Raw genomic sequence first — 10,654 nt, 5'->3', positions numbered from 1 at the left:
AGTCAGCAGATGCCATGCTGTATTGTCTGGGGGCACGGTCAACTAAATCAATTTGTGTCCACAAAAAAAAAAAGGAAACAAAAGGAATCTGATGATAATGGGATGCCTAAGCTTTTCTTTCAGAGTTCTGACCATGAAACAAACGTCACTGGAATTTGAATGCAGAGAAGCGAGTTCTTTAAATTATAAAAGAAAATGTTAATATTATCTCAATGATCTATAGAACCATCCAAAATACAGGGAAGAGAGATGGCAAAATCCTCTAGGTGGACACTGTCTAATCCATGTGTCTGACCAAGTGAATATTCACCCAAGAAAGCTTATGCTCCAATACTTCTGTTAGTCCATAAGGTGCCACAGGACTCTTTGCTGCTTTTTACAGAGCCAGACTAACACGACTAACTTTTTACAGAGCCCTCTGATACTTGACTGTTATTGGTATTGTTAGATTTTATGTTTGAGTTCTATTTAATTTATATGACTCTATACAATGTCATCTTTTCTATTTTGCCTTTATCCTTTCTGAATCAAACTGAGTGGGTTTGTTTTTGCATGAAGATCATGCCCCTGCTAGGATTTTTATATTACGCTCACTCACACTTTTATTCAAAGAAAAACCTAGTAAGGTCCCAGTCCACCCAGAAAATTCAGTTTACATGGATTCAGTTTCCAGCATGACACTCTGCACAAGAGCCTGTTTAAGGATCTAAGTTTCTTTTTAACTTGTGTTGAAACTGTAGCGTAAGCATGTCATTCTATTCATTTTTGTTCACTGTATTGTTAAACAAAAATCACTCAGCATGGAGGATTATGCCTAGCACTTAACCTTACTTGAATCTACATGTGTCCTATGCTCCAACTTGCACTGGAGAGCAACAACTCTGAAGGAACTGTATAAATATTTGCAGGATCAAGGCCATTCTCAAGTCTTAGAGGTCTATTTGCACTGCGAGAATTACATCCAGTTTCATATAACGTGCATGGATGGAGGAGCGCAATGATCCCTTTCTATGGGTAGCTACCATCACTATCAACTGTATAGAAACTGCTTTTGTAGTTCAGAGTTGGATAACTACTTAAGCACAATAAAGTTTCAGACGTTGACAGTTCACACACTCTGATGTTCGTTGTAACATGCACTGTTTCTTCAGTGCAGTGGGTAAAAGGTGTACTCTAGATCTTCACAAAAATTCATAAAGAGGGGAGGAGTGAATCTCAAAGCCCCCCTAAAATGAGACGTAGTGGTGTAGGTCACTTAATAATACCAGTTGCTTTATGGAACGTAAGTCTCCAAAAGGGAATCCATGAAAACAGATCTGGATTTGGAATAAAATCCTGTGCTGCTATCAATCACTGGGATATTGTCAGAGGGACACAGGGAACTCAAACATAAATAGTGAGTGGGATTTTCCTTGCCCTGGCTACAATACATATGTTTGTTCAAGAAAAAAAGAGTTGGAGCAAGAAGACATGCATGTCTGGTGTTGAAGAAAAGCCTGTTTGTGGCTGACACAGTGGAGAAATTGTTCAAGAATAGTTCATCCTTCAATGAAGATTGCCCTATAATGTTGCGAAGGTCAGTGTCAGCTTGGATTTTTGGCTGTGTAACTACCAGCAGCACAAATAAAACCAGCCTTCATACAGGGTTTAATATGGGCATCTCACATTTTGGAGACATTTCAAGAACTTGCTCAGTTTCCTTATTTGTGACTAGTGGTATCATTGATCATCTTACTTCCTACGTTCCTTTTGGACTGGCCACCTTCCATATAGCACAGAAGCGTTCCATGGCACGGTGCAAACACCAGGGAGAGAAAATACCAATTTATTTAAGTTAAACAAGAGTTACGAAGAAACAAAATTTGCCACAAGATGGAGAAAACACTCAGAGCAGAACCCTAAGAAAGGAGCACTGACTACAGTTAGGAGTAAAAAGCGATAAAGAGTCTTGTGGCACCTTATAGACTAACAGAAGTATTGGAGCATAAGCTTTCGTGGGTGAATATCCACTTCATCAGACGCATGACAAACATGCGTCTGACGAAATGGGTATTCACCCATGAAAGCTTATGCTCCAATATTTCTGTTAGGCTATAAGGTGCCACAGGACTCTTTGTCACTTTTTACAGATCCAGACTAACACGGCTACCCCTCTGATCGTTAGGAGTACGAGACTATACACATTTTCCATCTTCACTATATGTTAAGTGTGGATATATGTGCATGTGTGTGTATGTTGTCTTCTATCTACAAGAAAATAATATTTTCTTGACGTGTTGTTTCATTCCAAGTCGATATCCACTTCAGCTTCCCCTCTCTTTCCTGCCCCTCTCAAGACTTTTTACAATTAAAGGTAAGACTCCCTTTAACTAACCTAGGTTTATATTTGAAACCCATAAACTCTACAACACTTGTAATTCATTGCCAACATTTTTCAGTGGTGGCCTCTTTATTTGGAATTCTTGAATTTCTTAATTACGTGTTTCTAATTTATCATCATCTGAAGTGCTCCAAAAGCATTTCAAACCCTGACACAAATCTAGGCAACATATTTCAATGAAACATCTGAACTGATTCATGTTCTTTCCTCTCCACCTCCACATGCTTATACAGCTGATGAAAAATGGTGCCGCTAAAATTAATGACTTGTTTTCCAGCAATTTTCTTTGCCACTTTATATTCAGTGTTTCAGTTACGAAAAAAAAGAGTAGTCAGGTTATTCTGTTTCTTTACTCATATTTAATTACAATTAAAATTAATTTCAAAATGGCATTTACAACATACTTTGGCCCTAGCTGCTCAGCATGTCTAAAGATGATGAGGGCTGGCTAACCCTATCACCCACTGGAGAAAAGGTTTTTTTTCTGAAGTAAGTGAAAGATGCCCATTCAAAAAGCAACACTGTGGTAGGCTGGAACCCAAGATATAACTGACAGCTGAGAACAAGAACTTCCTTTCTAGGAGGTCACATGAAAATTCATTAAACTATTGATGTTTGTATTTAATTTGGGGGATAAAAGGATACTTATCTGTGCTTTGAATGTTTGTACTTTTTAATCAGGTGAACTCAGCAAAAAGTTTCCAGTGGTTTTATGTCTCATTTTTTTACAGTTTGTTTCCTATTCCCAAGTTCATTGTTTCCATTGACAAATTGCCATTATTTATATCTGGAGGGAGGGTCCAATCAATTGCTAGGCTTGCTGAGAGACTCCATAGGGATCTTACCGTTTCCCCCTAGACAATGGGTGCTCTGGATTCAAAACATCTACCAACTATATGTACCTATTGTGCCTGCCAGTTTTTGTTCAGAGGAATTATAAGTACTTAATGTTGCAATCCAAGAGACCCAGCCTGGTTCTTAGAACAAGAATGTTGTGTTCCTGTGCAGGCCTATTGAAAGAGAATGCTATGGTCTCTTCTGAAGCTCCTGGTTTGGCTTGCCAAGGAGGAGCAATCTCTGGGACAGGGAGAATTTATATTCATTTCATGCCTATAAGTGCCAGGCCCAGCCCTGCCTACATGCTGCTGTGTAAATGTGTAAGCAGAGAACTGCGTTTTTGACTCAAGTGAAGAAACGGCCTGATGACTCTCATTAACTTTCTATCTAAAAATGACAAACCCTCCATTGTAACTCAGTTGCCTTAATACAGAAAGAAGGAAGGAAGGAAGGAAGGAAGAAAGGAAGGAAACTCTTCAGGACAAATTTGTTCTTTGGATAGTAATTGATGATATTTACAGATTTTAGTGGGTAGTGTCATAGAAGAGGACCTTTTAATTTCCCAGCATGGAAGCATTTCCTGACTAGAGCTTGAAGATTTTTGGAACCACAAAACACAGAAGAGACATATAAGAGCCACTAGAATAAATGTGATTATTTTGGTTAATAACAAGAGAATATGTAAAATGCAAGTACATTAAAGAGATCTCTGCACTGAAAAAACTGCAGAATGTTCTTTTTCTTTTCTTTATCTTAATAAAATTTTGTATAGAGGATTTTAGTAACAATAACTGTGGGAGGAAAGAAATACAAAATAACTCCAATCCCCACACAACTAATGTTTTTAATACATAAACTTTATATATTTAATGTGGATAGATTCTGATACATTAAAAGGTAGCTAAAAAAATAAGAGTCATAAATAATGCCAAGTAATAAAGGAGGTGAATGTTTTTGTTATTAGATTCTTTCATTGTATCAATCTGATTAATAAGCTGGCTAGGAATCATTGATAGAAAACAGACTGCACATAGTGTTATAGATCAAACTGTTCTATTATACTGTTCTACATATTTTTTTTCTAAGGCCCACGAAAGTAATACTTTTTACAAATAGAATTTAAAAACGGAGTGTTGTTTCACCGTCCAACGGGGAACCTAGCCTTAAAAGTCAGAATGCACTTTTGAAGAATGTTTGAGATGTGCCTGTTTCAACATCGGAGTTAATCTTGGTTCACTAAATCTTTCTGAGCTGCTTTGCTGTGTTCAGAATAATTAATACCATCCATTCATCAAGAGTAATTAGCATATGTGTAAAACTTTTGTTTAGAACAGCATGTGCATTTCCCAGTGTGTGTATTTTTTGAAAGCCCCATCATATATTTTCCTTCAGAAGTTCATGTAAAAAATATGCAGTAAAGTTTCACTATAATGAAAACTAAGCATTGAGAAATGTTATTGAGGTCAGCGTTGAGTTTGTGACGTTAATCGTTGTACACTATTGTTTCTCATTAATGTGCGGTCTTTTTGGTTTTCATCATTCCTAGAAGAAAGCACGGCAAAATGAAACATCATAATCCAAATAAGGGCAAAGGCATAAACACTTCACAAAAATGAAGATTGTTAAGAAAAAACCTGAAAAGTCATTATTGGTCAATGAGTTGCTAAGAAATTTTTTTTAAATCATTAAATGGGTATAAAACAGATAGACCTGTTTGGGTTTATTCCCAAGTGGATATTGCCATTCCTTCTGCTGCGTTTTAAGAATCTATTATAGTATTAACTGGGGTACTGTAGGTGATTTAAGTAACAGTTCTCAGTAGCCTTATGGTTAGTTTTCAATTAAAAAAAACAACAACATTTCAGGTTCTGACCCTAATTCTGATTGTCAGGCATATAGCTTAAGTAGTTCTGATCTTAGTGTATAAATGCTGCCTAAGTCCAGCTGTGTTACCTAGTACTGCACCTTGGGATAGCAAGGTGCGGGCTCACTTAGATCAACCGAAAATGGGTTTTGCTCAGTTCCTTACACAGCCATAAATGCAATCAAATATTACGTGGGGAAACAATCCCAATTACAGTGTAATATGCCCAGATTCAAACTCAATTGCAAAACTCAGATGAACTGAAAGCAAGCGCACCAAGTAAGTAATTTTCTCTCTAAAAACTGCTGGAAATCCCCAGATGTGGTGCTGTGTTGTCATGTTTTCCTGAGCAGGATTGAGTGACACTCTCTATCTATTCAGGGCTTTATATGGCCCCATCACCACAGTAAGTGAAGGTGCAAATACATGTAGAACAACATGCCTACAGTCAGCAACCATTCACCTTGACTCTAATTCAGGAAGAAATATGTCTAGTTTCCACATCATGCAGGCCCATCATGGGCTTTTCTGCATGGAACACAGACTTTCTAAAATTGAAATAAGACCCTTCTTATTACCAGTTTAATCTCAAATCAGATTGACAGTGCAAATCCCATCAAACAGGGTTCTCAGAGAAACTGGATCAAAAAGGATGAACATGGCAAAATTGCAGAATCAAACCTACCTCTAACCCATCAACTTGCTGAGGTGTGCGGAGAGGACCTGAGGGCTCAAGGGAGGGGTACAGGGATGCAGAGACTTTCAGCTCTAAATCACTAGTTTAAATCCAGACTAGGTCGGTAAGGATTGAAAGTGGTTACCATCTGTCACTGTGGTGGCCTATGGGGAATGTGTTAGTGGTCTCACTCTAGTTCTGACTGGACAAATGCACACATCACAGCTTCTGTCTGTCTCAGCACCCAAGCTGACAGTCTATGCAGAGGTGGCAAGGACTGAAGCAACAGGGAGGATGAACTGCCTTCTTGCCCTTACACTTGGAATTTCCAGGCAGGGGCAGCTCTAGCTATTTTGCCGCCCCAAGCACGGCAGTCTGGCTGCCTTTGGCGGCTTGCCTGTGGGAGGTCCCCAGTCCCGCAGATTCGGCACCTTGCCTGCGGGAGGTCCACCGGTCCCACAGATTCGACAGCTTGCCTGTGGGAGGTCCCCAGTCCTGTGGATTTGGCGGCTTGCCTGCGGGAGGTCCACTGGTCCCGCGGCTTCGGCGTACCTGCCGCCGAATTCGTGGGACCGGGGACCTCCCACAGGCAAGTCGCTGAACGCTGCCTGAGTGCCACCCTCGCAGGGACTGGCAGGGCTCCCCCCATGGGTTGCCGCCCCAGGCATGTGCTTGGAGTGCTGGTGCCTTGAACTGCCGCTGTCTCCAGGCCCAGTCTGAAGCATTTTGGTGGAACGAAGTGGGGAAGCTTCCCGTGCCATTATCCATGATGGATGTATGGAACATGTCAGCCTCCAGCACCCTCAGTCTGACACTAACCTACAGTCACTTATAATTTTTAATATACAGGCAGTGCTGGCTAGAAAAATTGCTGCGAAGCAAAGATTTCTGAAGTGTTGTGCACATACATAATAATATAATCCTTGCAGCTTCCAAGCCAATCCCAACAACTAATCCCACAGATAAACTAAGATAAATCTCTATTTCCCTGCAAAAATAATGAGCAAACACTAGGAACACCAGCGTATGGGAGGTCTGCTATCTTTTGAGGGATGAGCTTGACTTTTGCACAAATTATACTGTGAGGCTTTAAATCACTGTACATTGGAAATCTCTTTAAAATAAGGGAAGTTAAAATAGGTAAAAACTCTCCAGTAACTGAATTTAGATTTGAGACCATGACAGCCTCCTTTTTAGGAAACTGTGTGCAAATACTGTGCTTGCTTGCTAGAAAGTTCTGTTCCAGTTTGGCTGGCCTAAGGGGCTATCCATGTTATACAGAAACATATTATAAGTTCAACCTAAAGTATAACTTTACCTGTAATCTGTTTTATAACATGGGTAGACCCTCTTTGTAATAAGATATACAATAGGATTAGAACTTTATACATGGCTCTGTCTGGAGAGAAACTAACATGGTTTCAAATTTCAGGGTGGAGTGGACCTGAAAAACTATATAATCATAAAGAACTGATCAGATCATAAGATCTAATAAAAATAACTCAGACGGCTAGGCTCCAAATAAATGGAAAACAAGAAAGCAAGCAAGAAAGTTAGTTGGCTTAGATTAGTTTAGTTAGTTGCTGGATTTAGATAAATACTGAAACGAAAAGAATGTTGGCTGAACGCCCTTGTATGAAACAGGAAGCAACCTACACCATTGTCAGCTTCTCAACAGTTAATGCTTATATTTTAGAAAATTGCCAGAACGTCAGGAAGGAGAGAAGAGGAGTCACAAAAAAGAGGCCTTCTCCTCTTTTAAGGCAGTTGTAAACCTGAATATTTACATAAACTCTTACATCGCTGAAAATACACAAAGCTACAATTCTCGTTCCTTCACAAACGATTCCAACCGAAGCATACTTAAATTCAGGCCCAAATCATCGTTAAGTTTTCTCTCATTCAGTCCCTTAGGCCTTCTTGACTTTAATGGTAGTTTTGCCTAAATAAGGATGTCGCAATTAAGCCATTGGATTTGTTTCCAGTTTTTCTGGACTATGAAACGAAGGGGCCATTTGCAATATATCTAGAATGAGATGCTGAACAGAATATATTATTGCATAGCTATATTGTTACAAGGGCTATTCTTGACTTGCATGATGTTTTTTCAAAGCAGTGCCATTCCATGTCCACAATTCTTCTTTAACTAGTTCCTAAATCTAATTAAGTTGTAAAACACAGGTCACTGTGCAATGCTAGGGTAAGAGAATCACATACACTTTAATATCTGTAGAGGTTTTTTGAAGGTGATGCTAAGTGTTCTACTCATTGTTATAGCTGAGTTCTTAGAATAAATCTGCAATATAATAAGCATACTTTCCTGTACAATATCAATTGAAAATAAGTATCATCCAAGAGATTTTGTCATATGTCCTAAATTAACTTGGGCTTCTGAAAGGGTTCCTCTAAGCAGTCAATACTTTGAGGAACATTCCTTGAAAAAGCAGTCTCCACTGTACTTCTCTCAATGTATCATAAACAAAGTTCTGACTAAAAGCAGCTCTTAGGGAGACTCTGGAAATACAGATCCAGTAGCAGTAAGTCTCTTCTTGTAGTGACAAGCACTTTGGGAGAAAGCAAACACTGGGAGCTGATGACGTGTCAGATATACGAGTGTTTTCTTTATCAGTCAGTGTTTGCTGACTGGGACTCCCCTGAGCAGAGTTTTCCTCTTATTTCTCCTTCAGATTTATTGATCCGATCTGATAACGTAAACTTAATTTGTCCCTCCTCCAACTAATAGAATCAAACAGTGAACTTACTGAACAAGCAAGAAAATGTGTCTTGGTGGAATAACATTTGCTTTAAAAATAACTACGAAGAAAAAAGTGTCAGTGTGTTCAGGAATCTACACATCAAAACGAGTAAAAGTAAGTAGTGAATGAACATTAACCAATGCAAAAAGCACTTTGAAATTCTTATGAAACACCCATCCATGTCAATAACAAAATCAGTTAAACACAGTTCAATGATATTACAGTAAGAAAAATATACTTACCTCATCCTATAAAGTGAAACCTAAAAATGGAGTAAGTCTGTATTCTGAATTCTGCTGTATTTTCAAACAGCACCATGTTAATGTTCACTAGGGAAATATTACTTCTTGACAGCAGAGTCTATACGGGCCAGTTAGTGCTCTAGAAATCACACACCTCTAATGCGTGTCATTGCCCAGTGTAGACAAGCCCTAAAAAATAATATGGAATTATATTTGTAGACTAAGCAATTGCAGATAATTCAAGAGATCAAATGGAAGGACTTTTACTTGCAAAGATCCAAGTCCAAGGATCTGTTTTTCCCTGGCAAGAAGTGATAGCATTGCAAACACCAAAAGAGTTCAAGGAGCTGCATGCATTATTTTGTGTTAGTTGTCTGATGTCAAAAACAGTGTGGTAGAAAGGAAATTCGACTCAAATTCCCCTTTTTAACCCATTTGTATGTTTTAATAAGAACAAAAAAAAATCCTGATATTTCTCATGCATTACCTCAGCCCAAAGGTGAATTTATTGTGAAAATGTCAAGAAACTGGGACAAGCCATTAAAAAAAAGAGTTACAGGGCTATACAAAATGTATTTTTGGGGAGGGGGCCAGAGTGTGTGTGTAAAACCATGGCAACCTTTTATTACTCTCCCATAACTCAAAACTGGGTTGCTTCTAAGATTTCGAACTTGTCTTGCACTTAATTCTCAATGAGGACAGGTGAAAGTGACACGTTTGAAAAGATTTGATTTAGAAATAAAAGAGAAAAGTTATTAGTATTAAAATGTGATCAGCCTTTGGCGTAAGTAAGGTCATAGAGGCAGATCAGACACATCATGTGAGGGAGAATGTTATAACCTCCAGCAAGGGCTGTTGCCTCTCATGTTTATCATTTCGTGACTCAGCATTCATATTTGATATCAACATTACACTCAGAAGGAAAAAGGTAAGAGGAATGTGGGGGAAAGCAGAGGAGAACAGAAAACAGGAAGGGAAAGGAAACTTGACCAGTCTCTGAGACTTATTTAAAGAGTTTGCAGCTTTGATCCAGGATAACCAAGCTCGATACCCCTTTTCTTCAATGGCAGAAGCTATGGGTGATATTTTCAACGCAGCCTGCATTGGCCGAACTCTGCTCTCATTAAAGTCAATGGTAAAACTCCTATTGGCAGAGTTAGGCCAATATTGAGTGCTTCTGAAAATCCCTACTCAGAAAGGCTGACTGAGCACATGTAACTTCCAGTGAAGTACAGCAGCTGCTCAGTAGCTCTCAGGACCTGTAGCCAGATATATCCTTAGGAGTCTTAGGAGGTTACAGTTCAAGGGATTGCATCTGCATGGAAAAACAGTTGGGTTTACTTATCTGAATAGGCCTGATCTTGCCTAGTTTTGAAAACTATGCAGGTTTGGACCTGGTTAGTATGTGGATGGGTGACAATAAGAGAATACAGGCTAGGTTTCTTTCTTCTCTGAGAGCAACAGCTGACAGCCAGGGGTGTGATCCTATCAGCTCTCATGAGATAAACAAGATTCAGCATTGTGATTACTTGGAAGGGAGACCACCATGAAACAGAAGGGAAAAAATTGGAGGAGGGGGCTGGAGGAAGTCCTTGAAACACATTTCTCTTTTGTACAGCAGCTGCCATTTCATCTTAATCACATTTCCCACAGCTCTGGTTATCCTTGTCTGTCCCCACACCATTATGCATTTTTCAGATTTGGGAAAGTATGACACCCAAGAAGTGTGATCAGGTTGGGCCTTTATAACATGGAGGGAAAATCTGTCTATGCAAGTGTCAGGGAAACTGGGTTTGAAACTGCATGTCTGTCTCTTCTTACCCTGGTTTTAATAAAAATCAAGGAATTCCCTGTGCAGGAAACTGCATTAAAGCAAACTTAAGGTTGAGAAATTAGATG

The 10,654-nt window shown here is 39.1% G+C and overlaps 1 protein-coding gene across 11 annotated transcripts in view; it reads right to left on the bottom strand.

Annotated features, from left to right (window-relative positions):
* BCAS3 (BCAS3 microtubule associated cell migration factor) overlaps window positions 1-10,654 on the bottom strand; it is a 497,109-nt gene that overhangs the window by 83,506 nt on the left and 402,949 nt on the right. The window lies entirely within an intron of this gene.

The sequence above is a fragment of the Chelonoidis abingdonii genome, chromosome 20 (assembly GCF_003597395.2).
Source record: "Chelonoidis abingdonii isolate Lonesome George chromosome 20, CheloAbing_2.0, whole genome shotgun sequence".
Taxonomy (NCBI): domain Eukaryota; kingdom Metazoa; phylum Chordata; order Testudines; family Testudinidae; genus Chelonoidis; species Chelonoidis abingdonii.
Note: the sequence above shows the minus strand (reverse complement) of the source record. Positions and strands in the feature narration are given on the sequence as shown.